Source organism: Lissotriton vulgaris, chromosome 4_1 (genome assembly GCF_964263255.1).
Source record: "Lissotriton vulgaris chromosome 4_1, aLisVul1.2, whole genome shotgun sequence".
Taxonomy (NCBI): Eukaryota; Metazoa; Chordata; class Amphibia; order Caudata; family Salamandridae; genus Lissotriton; species Lissotriton vulgaris.
In genome coordinates this window covers 297,257,227-297,280,556 of record NC_141691.1, presented here as the reverse complement: position 1 = coordinate 297,280,556, position 23,330 = coordinate 297,257,227, and the positions used below count along the sequence as shown (strand labels likewise).

Here is a 23,330-nt window from a genome sequence, read left to right as displayed (position 1 = left end):
TGCTTGCTGAAAATTCTGCTGCAGTAGTTGATGTGCTTGGTGCAGAAGCAGGTGGGTTCTCCTGCAACCTCCATGTTGCAGCTCGAGCAAACTTATTGGGGTGCAAGTTCTTCATGTGTCGCACCATATTTGCTGTGCCAAAGGAGTATTTTTTAGATGGATCACCCCTTGAAAGACTTGTTTGGCAAATTTTACAGGTTACTTTTGGAGCATTAACCTTTTTTTGCCCTTCTGGAAAAGTAAAAAATTGCCAAATTAGAGCTTCTTTCCTTTCTTTGGAGGTTCTTCAGGAATGAAATATTCCTCTGAAGAATGGCTGGAAGATGAGTCCATTGCTGTTATTATGGTAATCTTCCTTCTATTTGACAGGATTCTCAGAATAGATGCTTCTTCTTAGAAAGACAAAGTAGAATGATTAAAATGGGACGGAACTTTCAACAATTGGAATAGGAACTAATATGAACCAATCAAATCCCTTCTTTTAAAGTCGCATGGCTTTGCGTACGCTTATGCTGAGCTTACGGTGCTCTTACGACGTGAGTACACATAACGTTCCACCACGATTTGTGTATTTGCTTTTAAAAGTAATATACAATTGTTTAAAGTTTAAAAAACAATTTTCATAACTATTCAACATAATGTATTTTGTTAGTATGTTCATTAAATATATAAATATATGTTTTTAAACAATTAAAAACATTTGCGCCTTTCACATATGGGGCGCCATACATGACGTCACACGGAAGCTTTGATGCGGCGCGTAACGTCTGTATTGGTCCAATTTGTGCATTCATATTAGTATTATTTTTTTACTGCATCACGTGCCCCTTCCAGCCGTTTTGCTTTATTTTTCTGCGGCACATGCTCTGTGCTTCATCGTATTTGCTCCCTCCTAATCTTCCCGTGACTTTTAATGTTTATTGCTACCTCACGTGGCCTTCCCAGGCCTCTATTATTATTTATCATATATAATTGATCATAATATATCCTTCTGCGTCAAGGAGCCCTCCATGGCCTTTTCTAAATTAATTGTACATGCATGAATTTCTGTGTCGTATTTTTGAAGGGTCACTTGCTTTAGCCTGTATTCTTAAAAATTGTGCGTTCATAATAGTATTATTTTTTGACTGCGTCATGTGGCCCTCCCAGCTCTGTTTTTCTTTATTTTTTTGCTCCATGTTCTTTGTACTTTATTGTATTTGTTCACATTTGCATGATCGTATATGGTTGATCGTAATATTACCTTCTGCGTCACGGGGCCCTACTAGGCCTTTTGTAAATAAATTGTGTGTGCATGAATTTCTGTGTACTATATTTGAACTGTGACCCATGCTTTAGCCTGTATTGGTCCAATTTGTGCATTCATATTAGTATTATTTTTTTACTGCGCCACGTGCCGAACCCAGCCGTTTTGCTTTACTTTTCTGCGGCACATGCTCTGTGCTTCATTGTATTTGCTCCCTCCTAATCCTCCCGTGACTTTTAATGTTTATTGCTACCTCACGTGGCCTTCCCAAGCCTCTATTATTATTCATTATATATATTTGATCATAATATTTCCTTCTGTGTCAAGGAGACCTCCTTGGCCTTTTCTAAGTAAATTGAATGTGCATGAATTTCTGTGTCTTATTTTTGAAGTGTAACGTGCTTTAGCCTGTATTTTTATAAATTGTGCGTTCATAATAGTATTATTTTTTTACTGCGACATGTGGCCCTCCCAGCTCTGTTTTCCTTTACTTTTTTGGTCCATGTGCTTTGTACTTCATCGTATTTGTTCCCTCCTAATCGTCCTGTAACTTTTAATAATTATTGCTACCTCACGTGGTCTTCCCAGGCCTCTATTCATATTGATTATATATGGTTGATCGTAATATTACCTTCTGCGTCAAGGGGCCTTACTAGGCCTTTTCTAAATAAATTGTGGGTGCATGAATTTCTGTGTACTATTTTTGAACTGTGCGCCGTGCTCCAGCCTGTATTGGTCCAATTTGTGCATTCATATTAGTATTATTTTTTTACTGCATCACGTGGCCCTCCCAGCTCTGTTTTGCTTTATTTTTGTGCTCCACATGCTTTGTGCTTCATCGTATTTGCTCCCTCCTAATCCTCACGTGACTTTAAATAATTATTTCTACCTCACGTTGCCTTCCCAGGCCTCTGTTCTTACTGATCGTATATAGTTCATCGTAATATTACCTTCTGCGTCACAGGGCACTACTAGGCCTTTTCTAAATAAATTGTGAATGCATGAATTTCTGTGTCGTGTTTTTGAACTGTGCCCCGTGCATTAGACTGTATTGGTCCAATTTGTGCATTCGCATTAGTATTATTTTTTTACTGCGTCACGTGTCCCTCCCAGCTCTATTTTCCTTTTTTTTTCTCCCATGAATTTTAATATTTATTACTGCCTCACATGGCCTTCCCAGGCCTGTTTTCATACATATTGTGCTTTCATAAATATATATGTTGCATTTTTGTGCTACGCCACATGCTTTTTGTTTCAACATACGTACTCTCTCGTAATCATCATATTTGCTGCCTTTTAATCCTCCACTGATTTAACATTTCTTGCTTCCTCACGTGACCTATAGTTGTTTTTTTTCTGTGTTCTAGCTGGCCTACAAAAGTTTTGCCTCCTCAGACTACCATAGATTTAATTCATAATAATTGTTGGATTTATAACTTTGACACCACGGTGTTGTACTAGCCCTTTATTTGGCTTAGGTTACCTAAGCATTTTTCCCTCTTTTGTACATCTTTTTATAATATGCTTTCAGCCAAAATACATGTTTTCGACACTTCACTACTTCATGATCAGTCTTTAAGTGCAATTGCTGCCTTTTTTGAAAGTGTAATGGTAATTGTTTGAAAAGAGGAGTTTTCCCTTGGCATTAAACAGAATGGGGATGTTTTAGTTCCCCGACCTAAACTACTAAGTTCTACACATTTGGGTGCATACACATGAAATAGTAATTTTTAGTAAAAAATATGGTTTTTATTTTTTTATAAAAGCAGTATAAGTTTTAGTACATGTACAAAATTAAAACCAGCGACACACCATGTGTCCACATTAAAAAAAACACATTACACATTTCTAAACATCATCATCATATTTGATTCAAGAGCAAAATTAATTCAAGATACAGTTACAATTACAGAGAAATAGATTCAACTTTAAAACAATTTTACAAAAAGGGGAGAGACAAACACAGACATTTGCTATTAGTCATTGGCGTGTGCACATCTAGGGACCTGGGTTTGTATAAAATCAAAACCTGGACTTCTTATTTCTTGTTTAGTCTGCAGGATAGATTTTTGGTCTTTTGCAAAAAGTTGCGTTGACGCGTTTTGATGGATTTTTACAAATATACTACCATCTTTGTCAAGACAGATTCATTAGTCTCTCCAATATTCTTGGCACTGGTTGGTTGCCGTTGCCGTTATTCTTTCCTGCAGGTAAACATATTACTGTGAGTGTTATTGCTTAAAAACTGCTTCACATTGTGTCCAACCTTATGCTATTTATTCGGACCGGGCATGATTATACATTGTCAATGGGAGTCATCCCCTTCCACCCTGATCCCATCCTATCTATATGGACGAATAGATATCGCGTCTTTACCCATCAGGTTGTTGGTTACTCCAGGGCTGTGTACATAGTTTACAGTCTACAAAATAAGACGACTAGCTCCTGCATTATTATAATTCATTTGGGTGTACGATGGTGATGGTTGAATCCCTAAGTTATAGGACTATACCTTATTGCATGGCAGTTCTCATTTCTGTGTAGATCTGTTTACTTAGTCAGTTTTCCATTGATTTCTGCACCATATTTGCCTCTAAAGGATAAGTGAGTATTTTAGTTATATGGCTTATATTCACTTAGGGGCTCACTATATCATTTTACACTTCTTTTTTATTAATTACCTTTCAGAGACACTTAAGTCTCTTCAAGTACGCCCTTCTCCTTGTTCTTCTGTTTGTCTTTTTGCTAGTCTTGATACAATATAGCCTAAGGGAGAGAGATATAGACTGAATTTGTGACATATTGTTTATTCGTTCTTATTATAAGTGTTACATGGTCTGCCTTGCCACTGCATAAAAAGTCTTATATCTAATGTTACCTGTATTGATTTCTTGCACTGGCCTTGGAACTTCTAGGCGTGCTTTACTCGAGTCTCTCTTATCTATTTCCTGATAGCCTAAAATATATACCATAGGATTTAAATATTTGATCGCTGTGTTCTCTATAATCTTGACTATGGCTAGTTTTTAAATTAACACGTCTTACCGTGTTTTCCAATTCAGGATCCCAATGTGGGGTGGATAGCCTTGGGGTTCCTGGAGCTGTCAGGGTCTGTTTGTATAAAAACAGAGAGACAGTGTTACCAGCCGATTTTTAAATCTATAAAACTATCACCGGGTACTCAATGGGGCATTCTCCTTACCTCTGCAAATGATTCCGCCTGACTCTCCACTCCGGGGAACAGACAGGAATGTCTGGTGCCAACTATCAAAAGGAACCCCAACATTTTTTAGGGAACCGTCCCTACAGGGGACAAAAGGGCTACCGGAATTACACCCGGGAAGAGCCAATGAGGAGCCATCCACCTCCGAATCAGGGAACACCAAACTTCCTAAAAACCAGGAATGCGAGGTACTGGAGGTGAATGATTTCCCAATCATCAACCTCTCTGACAGAATAATAACAGTAGGGGAAGAAGAAGTACTAAGATATGGGTTTAGCTTTGCCCCCAGTGCTCCACCTAACAAATTTGAATTAGAGAAGGATATAAAAAGTTTTTTCAGGAAAGTCAGACTAAATAACTTTTTTGCAGAGAGAGAATATGAACAAGCCCCAAATACGACCGGATTCAAACCTAAGTCTATATTTACACCAACCTTAGCACAGGTGGACAAAAATGTAGAACTGTTCGAGAGGATTGTTGAAATTGAAATTAAAACAAAGTTAGAGGCCCACAAGGGACATACCAACAATCTGACCGCTAACCAGAGAAGGGCACTAAATAGTCTACAAAACTGTGACCAGATTACAATTAAGCCCACAGATAAGAGGGGGGGGGGGTAGTTATCTTCAACAGTACGGACTATAATAATAAGATGCAGCAGTTACTGAATGTTGAGGACCATTACACACCGGCCTCCTTTAAAATGATTGATAAGCTTAAGAAAGATGTAGCACAATTTTTAAACCAAGGTAGGGAGAATAATTACATATGCGAGGATGAGTACAGATTTCTGTTCAACCAAAACCCAATAATTCCAGCGATCTATGGGTTACCAGAAATCCAAAAGAGTACATCTGACCCACCAATGAGGCCAATAGTAAGCAGCCTGGGGTCATTGTTGGAACCCCTGAGCAAATACGCTGATTTCTTCTTGCGTCCATTGGTACAGGCACAAGAATCATACTTGAAGGACACGGCCCACACAATTTCAATTTTTGAGGGACAGAGCTTCGACAAGGTGACCCAGTTCCTGGTCACCTTGGATAGCGAGGCTCTGTACACCAACATCCCTCAAGACGACACCATTTCAGTGATTTCCTCAATTCTAGATGGGGTAGATCTCAATGGTGGCAACAAGGAATTCATTTTGGGTTGCGTGCAACTAGTATTAAAAAATAACATCTTTTTGTTCAGAGAAGACCTTTACAAGCAAATAAAGGGGACCAGCATGGGGGCCACCTGTGCCCCTAGTCTGGCATGCCTTTATGTTGCCCATTTTGAACATGGGCATATATACAATGAACTAGCCCCGTTCTACGAGAACATCACCCACTGGCACCGTTTCATCAATGATATTATCTTTGTTTGGAACAGTGCCAGGGAGGACCTAATATCCTTTTTGGAATGGTTAAATTTAGGAGACAAAAACCTTAGGTTCACCGCACATTACAGCGACAAAAGTGTAGACTTCTTAGATATCAAAATACAGGAGGAAGAGGGTAAGCTAAAAGTAGAATTATTCACAAAGCCAACCGATAAAAACAGTCTGCTCCAGTACCATAGCAACCACCCTCGCTCACAACGAGACAATATCCCCTTTGGGGAATTTTTAAGGCTAAGAAGAAACTGCACAAATTTAGATGACTTCTACCACCATGCAGGGATAATGGAGAAAAAACGACGGGAACGTTGGTATCCCAAAAAATTAATAAAACAATCTATGAAGAGGGCGAGATTTTATAACAGAGATGCTCTATTGGACATGAACCGTCCAAAAAGAGATAACACACAAGGGAGAATTGTGTTCGTCAGTCAGTTTTCAGGACTCAGTAATCAGATAAAAAATATTGTTAACCGCAATTGGAAGATCTTAAACAGCGAAGCAACGACACCATTGCCAAAGCCCCTTTTTTCCTTTAGGCGTAATAAAACCCTGAGGAATAAATTAGTGCATACCTATAAGAACCCGGTGACCATGCACCAAACTACCTTAACTGGAAATGGGAAAGCAGTAGGGAACTACAAATGCGGGTCATGCTCGATTTGTCCCAACTGTATAGAGAGCAAGAGATTAAATTTCAATGGCAAAACAGTGGTGTGCAAAAACTTGAACAATTGCAGAAGCAAAAGTGTGATCTACCTCCTGGCCTGCCCATGTGGCCTCGGCTACGTGGGTGAGACTGGGAGGGAAATCCGCACTAGACTACTGGAGCATAGGTCAGCATTAAAAAATCAGAAAGAAAATGCACCACTGACAGACCACTATAAGACTAATAGCCACAACTGGAATCAGTTCTCGTGGTTCATCTTAGAAAAAGTGTGCATCAGTAGACGTGGTGGGAATCTACAGGCCTGCCGTAAGACACGGGAACAGTGGTTTATGTGCCACTTAGACACAATCAACCGAGGCCTCAATACAAGGGAGGACTGGATGACCATAATAGCTAGTCAATAAATAGATGGGATAGAATGCTGTAATTCAACTCTTACTTAAATGCATACTATGAATGTATCCAAAATAAGTAAGAACAACCAGTAGACAATAGGTGCCTATTCGGGAACCCATATAGACAATGACAGCCAGTAAAGACAATGTTTAAAAACATTGATGTACCCCAGTATACTAAATAATAGATATTAGAACTTATATTTAGTAACCCCTGGCTTGTAAAAATTAGGTTAATATACACGATAAACGATGACCATTTAGAATATAATATCCTGACAATGTAATAGTGGTCTAAATACCTAAAAAATGAGGCACGGTTATACTAATGCACCGTAAACAAAGTGTTTTTAGACCCGGGACTGAACTGACAGGCACAACGGGGGAAAGAACCAAACCGAGGCTTGAGACTCAGAAACCACTGAGGCTTGAGACTCGGAAACACCCACGTGATCATGGCCGAGGCCGAAAGTGAGGCTTGGAACTCATTTCCGCTGCGAGTGAGATCGAGGCATGGAAATAGAAACCACGCCTAGTGCTGGTTTACACACAAGGTGAGTGAACTCAGGTGTGTATAATTGCAGCCAGCCAATCACCACGGTACGCTGCCGGCCCAAATAGCGGGAGAACCCAGAAACGAATCTTTTCGGATCTGGTGTTTGACGGAGAAATTGTGAGCTGGCACCGGCTGCAAGCGGGAGTGGAGAGTCAGGCGGAATCATTTGCTGAGGTAAGGAGAATGCCCCATTGAGTACCAGGTGATAGTTTTATAGATTTAAAAATCGGCTGGTAACACTGTCTCTCTGTTTTTATACAAACAGACCCTGACAGCTCCAGGAACCCCAAGGCTATCCACCCCGCATTGGGATCCTGAATTGGAAAACACGGTAAGACGTGTTAATTTAAAAACTAGCCATAGTCAAGATTGTAGAGAACACAACAATCAAATATCTAAATCCTATGGTATATATTTTAAGCTATCAGGAAATAGATAAGAGAGACTCGAGTAAAGCACGCCCAGAACTTCCAAGGCCAGTGCAAGAAATCAATACAGGTAACATTAGATATAAGACTTTTTATGCAGTGGCAAGGCAGACCATGTAACACTTATAATAAGAACGAATAAACAATATGTCACAAATTCAGTCTATATCTCTCTCCCTTAGGCTATATTGTATCAAGACTAGCAAAAAGACAAACAGAAGAACAAGGAGAAGGGCGTACTTGAAGAGACTTAAGTGTCTCTGAAAGGTAATTAATAACAAAGAAGTGTAAGATGATATAGTGAGCCCCTAAGTGAATATAAGCCATATAACTAAAATACTCACTTATCCTTTAGAGGCAAATATGGTGCAGAAATCAACGGAAAACTGACTAAGTAAACAGATCCACACAGAGATGAGAACTGCCATGCAATAAGGTATAGTCCTATAACTTAGGGATGCAACCATCACCATCGTACACCCAGATGAATTATAATAATGCAGGAGCTAGTCGTCTTATTTTGTAGACTGTAAACTATGTACACAGCCCTGGAGTAACCAACAACCTGATGGGTAAAGACACGATATCTATTCGTCCATATAGATAGGATGGGATCAGGGTGGAAGGGGATGACTCCCATTGACAATGTATAATCATGCCCGGTCCAAATAAATAGCATAAGGTTGGACACAATGTGAAGCAGTTTTTAAGCAATAACACTCACAGTATTATGTTTACCTGCAGGAAAGGATAACCGCAACGGCTACCAACCAGTGCCAAGAATATTGGAGAGACTAATGAATCTGTCTTGACAAAGATGGTAGTATATTTGTAAAAATCCATCGAAACGCGTCAACGCAACTTTTTGCACAATCAAAAGACCAAAAATCTATCCTGCAGACTAAACAAGAAATAAGAAGTCCAGGTTTTGATTTTATATAAACCCAGGTCCCTAGATGTGCACACGCCAATGACTAATAGCAAATGTCTGTGTTTGTCTCTCCCTTTTTTGTAAAATTGTTTTAAAGTTGAATCTATTTCTCTGTAATTGTAACTGTATCTTGAATTAATTTTGCTCTTGAATCAAATATGATGATGATGTTTAGAAATGTGTAATGTGTTTTTTTTAATGTGGACACATGGTGTGTCGCTGGTTTTAATTTTGTACATGTACTAAAACTTATACTGCTTTTATAAAAAAATAAAAAACATATTTTTTACTTAAAATTACTATTTCATGTGTATGCACCCAAATGTGTAGAACTTAGTAGTTTAGGTCGGGGAACTAAAACATCCCCATTCTGTTCAATGCCAAGGGAAAACTCCTCTTTTCTACTGTTAAAGTACCCTATTCCCCTGGTTCACAAAGTGGTCTCTCTCTAACTCAGAAACATGGTAATTGTTTGTCCATGATTAAAATGTTACTCTTGATAGTTACGTTTACCAAGACTGCTCATGTACATGCTACTACTGGACGTACAACAGTAACTGTGCCACCTATACAAGAAACTCTAAATATAAAAATCAAGCCTATCGCTGCAGGGCCTGAGCGCACTTTGTTAAACTGTCATGTTTTCAAATTGCATCCATTTGACAGGCCTTACCTCTGTATTTGTATAGACTGTACTCTATATCCCTCGCTTAAACTTTAGGCACACAAGATATTTTTCAAACTACATTAATATAAGAAAGTTATTTTGGATTAACTGTGTTTAAGAAACTTTTCTGTTAGGTTGTTAAACTAATTTCTCCTTTAAGAAATTTTACTTTTTCAAAATTAATTTGCAGGAAGCATAACCATAACTGATAATTCACCAGCACATGATCAATCTCCACAACGTGATCAATCTTCACAATGTGATCAATCTTCACAACCTGTACCAGGTACACTACGTTCTGCTACATGTAAGTTGTGTTTACTATACCTAATAGCGTATGATGTACATATTGATTCCTCTTTAGAAACTCGAGTGCGTTCATATATTTTTTACAACTAATCGATACCTTCCTCTCAAACATATGTCTCTTAACACCAAATATATGTATATTTTCATTCCTATTACAGTTACTTATCTTTAAGTAATAATTTCACATCATTGTGTGTACTGAAATTCTCTATTCTGAAACCTATGATTGGTATTACATTCAGGTTCGACATTTGCTCAACATATACATTTGTTATTATATTTTCAGTTTGCAGAATGCTACCCAACTCAGAAGCCAGTAGCCCAGATTTTTACTAATGTAATATTTCTGAAGAATTATGGACTGAAAATTGCAATGAACCTAATGGAGTCATCACGTTTGAATTTAAGCAATAACATGACACAAGTTGTGGGTTTTCTGTATGGTCTCCACATCTTGGGACATTCTAAGTCTATATATCCAGTGTATAATCCTATTGGTTGGAGTTGCTCAAAAGATGGTGTTTACGTACCCACCCACCAGGGTAACGATAATATTCAAGACCAAACAATGCCCAGAACAAAAAATTATTACAGCTACACCAGAGCACACTCTATCATTATATCTGTAATCCTAAACACAACCCCGGTCAGTCCAGAGAACAGAGATCAATTGTGGGGCACTCTCCCACCAGAAGTACACTGGTGGGAGACTGCCCCACAGTGATCTCTGTTCACATTCGCTATCTTTTCCATTAGGTTTTCAGATGAAAGTTTGAGTTTACGGGATGAACACTTACTCAATAAATCTGACCGTGTAAGAGACACGCAATTTTTTCACGTTCTCGTAGGATTAAAGGATGTATTTTCCTAATCCTCTGCATGGCATTGATAAATTGCTTTTTTCATAACTTTGCATCTCCTCATGCAATTTTCTTCATTTTTGTGAAATGATTTGTATTAAAAGTTGGTCTTTTAAACAAACTAATACGGAGTTATCATGTTGATTGTGGCTCGTGTATTGTTGCTTAGCTAGTTGCGACACATATATCACATCCATTTTCAAAAATTAGTATCTTGTTTAAGCAAAGTTCCATATGTAGGTCAGGAATACATCACCGAAACTGATAAATCTGAAGATAAGGTGTGTGATAAATGAACACCACACAATATCAGACAGCAATAATTGCTTGCTAAAAAATATTTTGCAATGTGTCTTTAATGCATTCACAAAGGACAACATGCCTATGTACTGCACATTATGATTAGGGCTTCCAGCTTTATGGTATTTATGTTTTTTACCATTTCTGTCTATTTATCCATATTTTTTTGGGCCATTTAATTGGTATGTATCCATATTCAGTTTATGTTTTGAGACTAAATTGAGCCCTTAAATGGTGTATTTCCCCATTAATTTAACTGATAAAGATGCACTCATACTTTGATGCCTGTCATGATTCAGCAAATTAAGCAGGCCAAATGTAACAAAACACTACACCAGCAGGTAAATGTTATCATTATATACAAATATATGTTGACATATTCCTGCATTTAAGGGAATCTGACTCTGTTTTCAAATCCCCATGGTACATATGTGGTTAATAGCTGGTCTGGAAATCGTGAAAGACAACAGGGTGAGTTGCTTACAAGAAGTACAATTTTCTGTATTTTTCTGCTTTTAAAAATATATACAGACCGGAAATAGAATGCTTTCTGTATCTTTAAAAATCTGTAAAAATGGAAAACAGAAAGCTTTAATTATGCTATAATTCTTTATGCCAAACATCTACAGCACTTTTTTTAAACTCAAGGGCATGTTCTCTGCTTTAGATGCTGTTCTGTGTACATGCTGGGAGGCATGTTAACCCTTTATAATATCTTATAGTGATTACAACCTATGACCAGCTGAGTAAAAACAGAGTCTGTGTCAAGTTAATTACCAACCTATTCATTCCTAAAACATACAATGAGAGTTCCTGGATATATGGGATAAAGTACCACAAGTTGACCATATAGAAGAACGAGGTTGAAGGCCAAGTTCCTTTATAATGTTACAGAACTCTCAGGTGACTTGTGATATTTGTTTAATAGTTGGCAGGCAGCATTATATTCCTCATATTATATGGTAAAGTCATCGCCTTTCTGAAAAACCACTTAAATCCTTGGTGCCTTGCTCTTTTATGTAAATTGGAGACATGAAGTTTAAAAAAGAATCTGTCCTGTGAAATGAAATACACCAGAAAGCCGGTTTTTGGTGTATTGTGTGTGAAAAGATATTGGAATAAGCTTAAGCTTTTATAAAGTTTTCTCTGCAGAATTACTTCCTTTTATGCTTGAGCTTTTTCCTTTTGTTAGTGCAGGAGGGGAAATTCCAACAGCCTTTAAGGAATCATCAATAGTTAGCTTTGTTAAAAAGGGAAAAAAATCCTAGGGAAGTTGGCTCTTATAGGCCAATTAGTCTCCTAAAGTAGATTAAAAAATTTTGATGAAAATGTGGGTAGATCGATTTACATCTATGGCTCAGTATGGAATTCACAAGGACCAAGCAGACTTTATAGCAGGCAGATCAATTTAATCAAATACAAGTTTGGGTTTTCTTATTACATCTACATCCTCCTCGGGCACCTGAACTTCCACCTCGAGAACAAAAACGACACCAACTCCGCCACCCTGATCACCAACCTCGCCAACCTCTGCCTCAGACAACTCGTCTCTGCACCCACCCACGCCGCAGGCCACACGCTTGACCCCATCTTCTCTGCAAGCCCCCACGTCTTCTTCGAACCCACCACCGAACTCCACTGAACTGACCCCAGCTGCACCCACTTCACCTACCACGCACCACCGCACCCAATAGATGCCCCACCGCTGCTGGAGCAAAGTCACCAAAGACCAGCTAACCACAACCCTTGCACAGAATTGACCCACCGACCCCACCACCACCGCACGTAACCTCAGACAATGGATCGACGACTGCGCCAACACTCTCGCCCCACTCAAGAAACCCTCCAACAGCCGCACCAGCAAGAAAGCCAAGTGGTCCACCGAGGAACTCCAGGCCTCCAAACAAACATGCCGGAAACTGGAGAAGAAATGGCTCCGCGAACGAACACCGGACAGCTACACGACCCACAAGACCGCCACCCACAGACACCACCACCTCATCAGATCTGCCAAAAGATCCTCAGTCAAAGACCACCTCAAAAATAACGCACACAACAGCAAAGAGCTCTTCAACATCATGAAGGAACTCTCCAACCCCAGCTCCAACACCAACGACATCCCACCCTCACAAGACCTGTGCAACTCGCTGGCCACCTTCTTCCACCGCAAGTTTGCCGACATCCACGACAGCTTCAATGTTCCGACCACCCCGACAACAACAGATTCCATCCCCCCGTGTCCACCACCCACACAAACCACCTGCTCTCCTGGACCAACATCAGTGACGACGACACCCGCATGATTATGAACTCCATCCACTCAGGATCACCATCAGACCCATGCCCACACCACATCTTTAACAAAGCCGACACAGCCATCGCACCCCAACTCCAGAAAGTGATCAACATCTCCTTCGAGACGGCAACCTTCCCGGAAAGCTGGAAGTTTGCCAAGATCAACACCCTGCTCACGAAGCCCAAGGCTGAACCCAAGGACCTCAAGAACTTCCGTCCCATCTCCCTGCTCCCGTTCCTGATGAATGTCATTGAGAAAATCGTCTACAAACAACTGACCCACTACCTCGAGGAGAACAACATCCTGGACCCGTCCCAATCCGGGTTCCGAAGCAACCCCAGCACCAAGACGGCTCTCATTGCTGCCACCGACGACATCAGGACCCTGCTAGACAACGGAGAAACAGGAGCCCTCATCCTCCTGGACCTATCAGCCGCCTTCGACACGGTCTGCCACCGCACACTACAAACACGCCTCCACAAAGTCGGAATTCAAGAGAAGGCCCTGGACTGGACCACTTCCTTCCTCTCCGGCAGAACACAGAGCATCCGACTCCCCCCTTTCGCTCTGAAGCCACCAAGATCATCTGTGGCGTACCCCAGAGTTCATCCCCCAGCCTGTCGCTGTTCAACATCTACATGGCTCCTCTCGCCCACGTCGCCCGACAACACAACCTCAACATCATCTCCTACGATGACAACACCCTGCTGATCCTCTACCTCACCAAAGACCCTCAGACCTCCAAGACCAACCTCCACGAAGGAATGAAGGCCGTCGCAGAGTGGATGAGGAACAACCGACTGAAGCTGAACTTGGACAAGACGGAGGTCCTCATCCTCGGATCCACCCCCTCAGCCTGGGATGACACCTGGTGGCCGACCACACTGGGAACAGCATCAACACCCACCGACCACACACACAACCTAGGAATCATCCTTGACTCCACCCTCTCCATGACTAAGCAGGTCAATTCTGTCTCCTCCTCTGGCTTCAACACCCTCTGCATGCTCCGCAGGATCTACAAGTGGATTCCCACCGAAACCAGAACGGTCACCCAGGCCCGTGTCAGTAGCAGGTTGGACTAAGGACATGCACTCTACGCAGGAATTCCGGACAAACTCCTGAGGTGGCTTCAGCGCATCCAGAACAACTCGGCACATCTGATTCTCAACACCCCCCGCCACAGCCACATCACACCCCACCTGAAACACCTAAACTGGCGCCGCTTCAACAAGAGGATCACCTTCAAACTCCTCACCCAAGCACACAAGGCACTCCACAACACCGGACCAGCATCCCTCAACAGACGACTCACCTTCTACACCCCCACCCGCCAGCTCGGCTCCGCCGGCCTTGCCCTTGTCGCGGTCCCCCGCATCCAACGAGTGACCTCCGGTGGCATATCCTTCTCTTTCCTCGCCGCCAAGACCTGGAACACCCTCCCCACCCACCCACGGCAGACCCAAGAACTACTCACATTCAGAAGACTCCTCAAGACCTGGCTCTTTGAGCAGTAGCAGCACCCCCTCACCCCCAGCGCCTTGAGACCCTCACGGGTAAGTAGTGCGCTTTACAAATACTGTGATTGATTGATTATTCAAGCAATTGACTATTTTAATACTCATCGAAATCCTGCAATAATAATGATGTTTGACGCTGAAAAGGCATTTGACCTCGTGAATTGGGGAGCACTATTTTAAGGCCTGAAAAAATGTGGTTTTCCAGATCAAAAAATTAACATGCTTCGGAATATCTATCAAGGAGCCCAGGCCCAGATTAGGATAAATTCTAAATGTATAGGTTTCATAGATGTAAAACGTGGGAACCGGCAGGGCTGTCCCCTAGAGCTTGTTTTGTTTATTTTCTTCATAGAGACTTTAGCAGTAAAGATTAGGGAGAACATAGATATAAAAACTCCTATAGGGGGGGATGTCTAAAATTCAATTCTTTGCTGATGATCTGATACTCTACCTTAAACCGGAAAAGCATAATGTTGATCAAATCTTGAAGGAGTTCACTCAGTTTGAGCAATTGGAAGATAAAAAATTAATCACAAAAAACCTGAAGTATTGGCACTTAATGTTTGTTGTAATTTTCTTCCGGATATTTTGAAACAACAAGCATGCTCCCCTGAACCGATCTGCTATTTAGGAATCTATGTATCAAACCGATATGCGGATCTCTATAATCACACAACCAAAGTTTATTATGTTTTGGCTCTCAGCGAGGGCCACATAAAGTAAAACACACAGTATACATCACATAAAAGAAACAACAAGGTAGAACCATACAGTCTAGAAAATGCGATGTGGCACATACAATCGTTAGCCTAGCAATCCCCAGCAATTCCCCGTGCATTATTAATAAATATCTAAAAAACTTTTAAAAAAATTAAAAATTCTGTAGCAAAACATTTCATTAGGTGGGCAGTAAAGTGCATGGAAAAAAGTATTTACATTTAAAATTCCTAGCTGCAGACAAATTGGTTTTAGCCATTTAAGGCGAAAAGGACGCAATACCTTGCATACAAACAAAACATGATTACGATTCTGTACACCATTATGACAGAAATTACAAACAGGAGACACACCGTACCATTTTGCGTGAAGAGAATTTAAAGGAAGCGGATCTCTATAAGCTAAACTATGAAGCTACATTGAGTAAGATCAAAGATTTATTGGGTAAATGGGGTTTTCTCCCTCTTTCTTTGATAGGATGGGTTTCCCTTATCAAGATGTCAGTATTACCCTTATTAATTTTTCTTTTTTCCAATGTCCCGTTTAAAGTTAGCGCAGCATATTTAGAGAATTGGATAAACTTTTTCGACAGTTTATTTGGAATAAAAAAGCTTCAAAGTAAAACTATCGATTTTGCAGCTAGATAGAAGTTGGCGGGGGGGTTTGGCACTTCCCCATATTCTAACTTATTATGAGGCAGCATTTATGGATATTCTAGTTAGTTTGTTTGATAATAGGGGGTCTTTGGATGGTTTTTATGAGGAAAATGGCTGATGCAGCAGGGACTCAGCTTTCGGTGTTTTTAAAAACATCAAGATTGCCTAAAAAAGTAAGATATAAGACGCTACAAGAATTCTCTTCTAGACTTCGATTTTTTTTCTGCATAAAGCAAAATCGACAGGATTTGAATATTTGGGGTTGTCAGAGGCTAGAAGCTTGGGCCTTTTTTTATTCATAGTAGTCATATTAAACTTTGGGAGTTAAAAGGTTTTAAAGAGTTAGGTCACTTTCTGTTAGGAGGCAGATGTATGACCTGGGAGGAGATGCAGCCCAGATGTGGAACTCAGAATAGGCTCCTTTTTTTTAGTTTCCTTCAGGTCAGATCCTGGATAAATAAATATGCACCCGTAGGTAACACAGGCATCCCTTCAGTTCTTGCAGCCGTGTTTATAATTTAATTGAGAGGCATAGAGAATTGGTATAGAGTTTTTCAAAATCAAGGGGAGCCTTTTATTGTTACTAATTTCTTAGAAAAAACTAAAAATGAATTGGCCGGCAATTTCTCAATTAGAGAATGGCAAACAATTTTGCAGAATGGCAATAAGCTACTTAGGGCTGCCAATTTTAAAAGGATGACTTTTCTGTCCCGATGGTCGGCTTATTATACTCCACAGGCCCTCCATAAAATCTATCTGGAGGTGGAAAATACTTGTTTACAATGTCAGCAAGCCGGCGAGGGCGGTTGGCTACATATTGCCTGTACATGCCTAGTTTGAGGCAGTTTTGGCTGGAACCATTGTACAACTAGAACCGGAGTCGACATTGTTTGGTTTATTAAAACAAAGCGCAAATCAAGTGTTATCTCCTTAACTGCGCCGAACGTTCCACACTAGTGCGGAACATTCTATTGCGCGGGCGGGGCCGCGATGGCCAACGGACACACTCAGCACTCCGAAGGTAGTGCACACGATGGCCAACAAAAGGAGGTGAAATGTTTATATCAATTTCCTTCTTGGTGGCACGTTCATTGATGTTGCAGAATTGGAAATCAACCAAGACCCCAACTCTTATTGACTGTTATAAAAAAATTAAACGTGTGAGAACCTTTGAAGAAGCATATGCTAAAAGGGTGGGAGCGATTAAGAAATTTCTGTCAATCTGGAAACTTCTTGATCAAATGGAAAGGCATCTTCAGGGACAATCTGGTGTTGAATAATTATCTGCATTATGTTGATGATTAATAAGAAGGTTCAGGGGTAAGGATTATTTCTGATTTTCTTTTATGAATCATACTCCCGGGTCATGAATGGTATTTCCATTTCCTTTTTTATGAGAATGGGAGTATATATCTGCACTTGCATTTGCACTTTACTTGATCGTGTAAATTACACTGTCAAATAAAATGTATTTGACCTTAATTCTATTTTATGCACTTTAGTCCTAGAGAAGGCTTGCATATTAGTTTGGCTTCCTTCGGGAGTATTTATTTGCACTAGCACTGGCACTTTGTCTAATTGTCTACATTATGCTGCTGAACAATATTCTTACGATTTTAGGTTTAACTGCATTTGCACTTTAGTACAAGAGAAAGTTTTTTCCATAAACATATACTACTCTGGTGTTACCTATTATTTATATTGTAAACAAGCTAGCTGGGTTGGTAGGATTTTTGCCTGACATATTCCAGCTGTTTGACATGATTACTCCTCTATAATTAAAAATGATGTATTAATTGTATTATAATGTATATCGATGTTAAGGTATGCTGGCTTTAATGTATTTTGTTTTATTCTGCTCAATAAAAAAAAGAATAAGCTTAAGCTAAGTCAAATTAAATACTACTGTTGCTGGAGAAACATGCAGAGATTCTATCTTTTCTGTGATAACCTGTGGGGTGGAAAACGATAAACAGGTGGCCATAAGTGTCTATTTTCTGCTGATTATGGTTTCATTTTTAGAACATAACATATTGGAAAAAGGAAAGAAAGTTCCTTTTATTTCCTTGTGAAAAGTGCAGCTGTAATGATGCTCGCTGACCCACGTCGCACCTTGCTGCTGGCTGTGACACCTCAGAACTTAACTCTAAAAACGTATTTACATAAGATACATCATTTTTTGCTACAGGTAACTAGAGGCATCACAACTCAACGGCAACAAGGAAAATAGAGATATGAGCATATAAAGATTGATGGAAGGAGCGTTGTGTTCACAAAAAGTCTTCAGTCCAGTGCTGTATTCTAAAGTTTTATTATTGCAGATTTATCCAATATCAGCAACAAAAGGTTTTTTCCAACAGCATAAGTGTCCAATCAAATATGGATTCAGTGACACAATTTCATCCAAATCAATTTTTTGTGATCCAAAGAGATAACTTAGAGCAGCCAACGCGTTTCGTACAGTATGGACATCATCAGGGCTGTAAATAAATTTCAAACAAACAGAAAAATCCATTAGGTATTGAACCATTACTGTACAAAATATATAATCAATATAAAAAACATGCCTGCAATTAAAACAAATTACTTCAGACTCTCAGTTTGCCTGCCTATATACCATTTTAATCATGACCCTTGTAGGAACTATACACAAATTATTTTAGATTATGAAGATCGTACCCACATCCATGCAGTATTCTTTTCAATGTTGAAGAATTAAACAACAGGGCCTACAGTCAATTTAAATGGACAGGAAAAAATGTAACATTGCAGTAACATACCTTACAAAAACAATAACTGATCAGCGGTGTAGTGGCCTGTACTATGTATCTATGTTACATTTTTTTCTGTCTATTTAAATTGACTGTAGGCTGTAGAATGGTATATAGGCAGGCAAACTGAGAGTCTGTAGTAATTTTGTTTTAATTACAGGCATGTTTTTATATTGGTTGTATATTTTGTAAAGTAATGGTTCGAAACCTAATGGATGTTTCTGTTTGTGTGAAATGTGTTTACAGCCCTGATGATGTCCATACTGGACAAAACGCGTTGGCTGTTCTAAGATATCTCTTTGGATCACAAAAAATTGATTTGGATGAAATAGTGTCACTGATTCCATATATGATTGGACACTTGTTCTGTTGGAAAAAAACTTTTGTTACGGATATTGGATTAATCTGCAATAATAAAACTTTAGAATACAGCAGTGGACTGAATACTTTTTAAGAACACAACACTCCTTCCATCAATCTTTATGTGCTTGGATCTTTTGGGACCTTAACGGTAGACCCCGGGAAGAAGAGCGCACAGATTTTTTATAGTTTATTGTTATCATTCTATTGATTTTCTCCCTGTGCTTATTGAGTCACCCTTACCGTTGTGTACTTAGCTTTAAAATAGAGATATGCATCAGGGTCCAATATATTATATATGAGATAAATGACATACATTATAAAGATTTTTTGAGAAACAAGATGCCAGCTCTGCACTTCGTTTTTTTGGAGCTCGTGAATTCAAGCAACAAATCAGTCCTATTTCTGGATTTGTTCAGTACAATTTATTTATACCCTTTGCTTTTTCGTTTGTTCATTAGAAATTATTTTGCATGAGAAAAACATATCACGTAACACATTACACATGTACATAAATTATAACATTACACATAGAAACAACATTTCATTCAATAAACATTACACATGAATTGCACATCTATTATACAGCAAATATTCAATCTTTGCGTGGTATTGCACATATATCATTTGAAGTTTTTACCCCCGAGAGTTGTAAGGGCACCAGAGTAATACGTGTTTCTAATTCAACGTGATCTGGGCAGAAAGGAGAAATTAACTGTTGGACTAATTACAACAATGATTAACGCATTTAGTGAAATCTTTTTCATCTCCTTGTGAAACGTGACTTTATCTTTCAAATGATATATGTGCAATACCACGCAAAGATTGAATATTTGCTGTATAATAGATTTGCAATGCATGTGTAATGTTTATTGAATGAAATGTTGTTTCTATGTGTAATGTTATAATGTATGTACATGTCTAATGTGTTACGTGATATGTTTTTCTCATGCAAAATTATTTCTAATGAAGAAACGAAGAAGCAAAGGGTATATATACATTGTACCGAACAAATCCAGAAATAGGACTGATTTGTTGCTTGAATTCATGAGCTCCAAAAAAACGAAGTGTAGGGCTGGCATCCTGTTTCTCAAAAAGTATTATATGGTCCAGCTGACCCTATGTCCCAGGACCTACCTCCTTAATTTCACAAAATCTATACTACTATTTTAAAGAGAGAACACACACCTTTGAGCCGGGTAAACTCGGGAACCACAGCGCGAATCCACACACCCGATACATTGCAGAAATTGTAAGGGTGTGCAGATGGACATAGGCGATAAAAAATAAAAAAAAACGTAAATTTCAAAATATAATTTTTTTTAAAAAGTAGTTCCCTGAATGTATCGCCGACCGCGACGCTGTGCTGGCCGCGACGTAGCGCTGGCCGCGACGTGCATGATGACGAGTGGCAGAGAAGTGAGGAGCGCGGGGAGAAGCTGCGGCTCAGGTGCGTCATGACGAGCGGCGGACATGGAGCTGCGGTGAAGTGAGGAGCGCGGGAAGGAAGCGGCAGCTCAGGTAAGGTAAATGCACATTGGAGTCAGGGCGGGAGGGACTCAGGGCGGGTGGGAGTCTGGGCGGGCGGGAGTTGGGGCGGGAGGGAGTTGGGGCGGGAGGGGGCTGGAGGGGGTCGTAGCGGGTGTGCACAGAGGGACGGGCGGGAGGAATCGGGACGGGAGGGAGTCGAGGAGGGAGGGGGTCGGGAGCGGGTGTGCACAGAGGGACGGGCACGCAAGCATCAAATGCTGCCCCCAGCCCCTTTCTGCCCCAGGCAACGCTGGGGCGGGCTGCTAGTACATTATAAAGATATCACAAGTAATTCCATGACAACATAGAGGAATGAGGTCCAAGTGTGAGTTAATATCTAATGTCATGGTACTCCATGGTGATTTGGAATATCATAATGTATGCCAGAGGGCATTTTATTCCTTATAATGACGGGGTCAAACCATCGCTTTTCCTGCAATGCACTTAAATCCTTGGTGCCTTGCTTTTTATATGCAAGTTGTAGACAGAAAGAATACAATTAGAATTTAGTGCAAAATTAAACACATCAAAAAGTGGTTTGCACTTTGTTGCAAAAATATATTAGAAACAGTTTAATGAAATTCACAATTTTTAAAGTGCTGAGGCTCAGAATGTGCTGAAACAAATATGGAGGCATTCTATTTACCTGTAATGACGGTTATGTAAAAACATAAACATGTTGCCATGCATATCTCCTTCCTGCTGATCACGGTTCGTTTAAGAAAACTAGATAATGAGGTTACAGCTTTCCTGTTTGTTGCACTTTTTAACCGCAGCTAAAGTGAATCTCCGTGACCTGCATTTCACCTTGGCTGGCGGCAGCATGCATTAGGACATCACAACTCAACTGTAGTAACCTATAACTTTTCAGCAGCTACGTCACTTCATCATTCCAGGTGATAAGACATCACAAGACATATCTATTAGAGTAGACATCCCATAAACTGTAATAAGGAAATCAGAAAAAGGATGTTATACCAGGATTACAACCGGTATCAACCTGTATCAAACACTTATCTATACAAGATGTGCCTGAACCCCTCAGCTCTTTCATCAACAGATGCAGTCTGCTAGCATGTGATGGCACATTAAATATTCAAATAGGGCCAACTCAGACTTTCATTCTTCCACAGTACATAAAATAAGTACAGCTAAGTAAATATATGTTCTAATTATATTACCATCGACCAGTCCCACGTTTTTATTTAATAGTAATTCCATGCTGGAGCATGTAGCGTCGCTCTTTTCTTTACTGGAATCGGTGTTCCTGGAGGCTAAAATAAGTTGTATAAAAGGTCACGGCAGTGTACCAAGTGCCGGTCAAATTGGTTACCGCCAGCTGGATCCAAAGTTGACAACTTTCACCATAAAGTATGGATCAGTTAGGGTCACTGCTTTCTTCTTAAATAACACAATTTCATTCGTTGTGATTCTCGGGGAAAACTACATGCCCCAGCATGCAAAGGTTGTTCCCTATAAGGTTGGGTCTGGCTTACGGCGTCTAACTGGGCGAGTATTCACTATGCAGCTATGAGATCGTGACGCTGTCTGAGATTCGGCCACACGAGGAGTGCAAGACTGATTGAGGGGCTCCATTGGTGGCACTTGGCGCGAAATGGACCAATACCCTCCAGTCAGCCCTAACTATCCTGACCACAGCCCAAGCCCAATTCGGTCGAGCAGGAGCCGATAGTGACGTAACACTAGAACCTTTCGACGCCCCTTCCCTGGCGCCATAACCTAGGTGCATCAGTGGGCAGTGCTCTAGCCGCGTCAACGGAAGGACTGGATCTGGAACCAGCTGTGTCAGCAGTGTCAACTCGGGGGACGGCAGACCTACCTGGGCACGCAGCTTTGTGGACTTGTAGGCGAATGCCACCTGGGGCGGCCACATGCCAGCCGAGGCCCACACCCGCAGTGCTGCGCGTTCCTCCAGAGAAGTCCTTCCCTCTGACAGGTGCACAGCTAGGGACCTGAAACCGAGGCACCAATGTTGAGGCCAAACCCCGAATTCTCCCGATTCGTAGGACTAGAGTGTGCTGTTCCGAGCAGGCCGGTCACAGGGTATCTACAGCAGCCGACGCAGTTATTTTTAGCGACATAGAATTCCTCCCCAGTTCATTTACTTTCCAAGTTGCTCTAACTAAGTGCACAAAACAGCTGTGCGCATATCGTCTTACAGGAGGAAGCCTCGAGTCAAGAAAACAGCAGTGGCATTAGTACGGTCTAATGGCAGGAGGGAGGGGAATTGTTGCCGTCACACTGCTACTTAGTTGTGAAATGTATGTTGGGTTTCCGTTCCAAGAATGGTGGGTGACGTCACACGCACTCCGACTCGTTGCCGCGGCTCATATTCATACTATGCCTGTGGTTTAACCAGTAGCGTAGAAAACAATGGTGCTAGTAAGGGAAATGTTTTGACTACTGTTTGAGTAGTAAAATAACAGCGATTATCAGGGTTTAATGGGCTCATCAGGGCTATGGTTCCCGGTGCCACTGCACATGCTGAACAAA

The 23,330-nt window shown here is 40.6% G+C and overlaps 1 protein-coding gene across 4 annotated transcripts in view; it reads right to left on the bottom strand.

Moving 5' to 3' along the window:
- The window catches only part of FGF13 (fibroblast growth factor 13), a 1,000,232-nt gene extending 977,435 nt beyond the window's left edge, over window positions 1-22,797 (bottom strand). For 2 of the 4 annotated variants that reach the window (XM_086918621.1, XM_086918627.1), the window contains exon 1: window positions 22,657-22,797. The gene's annotated coding sequence lies outside the window, so the exon portion shown is untranslated. The remainder of the gene's footprint in view (window positions 1-22,656) is intronic. The other 2 variants (XM_086918625.1, XM_086918620.1) reach the window with 2 other exon arrangements.
- Window positions 22,798-23,330: the final 533 nt, after the last annotated feature.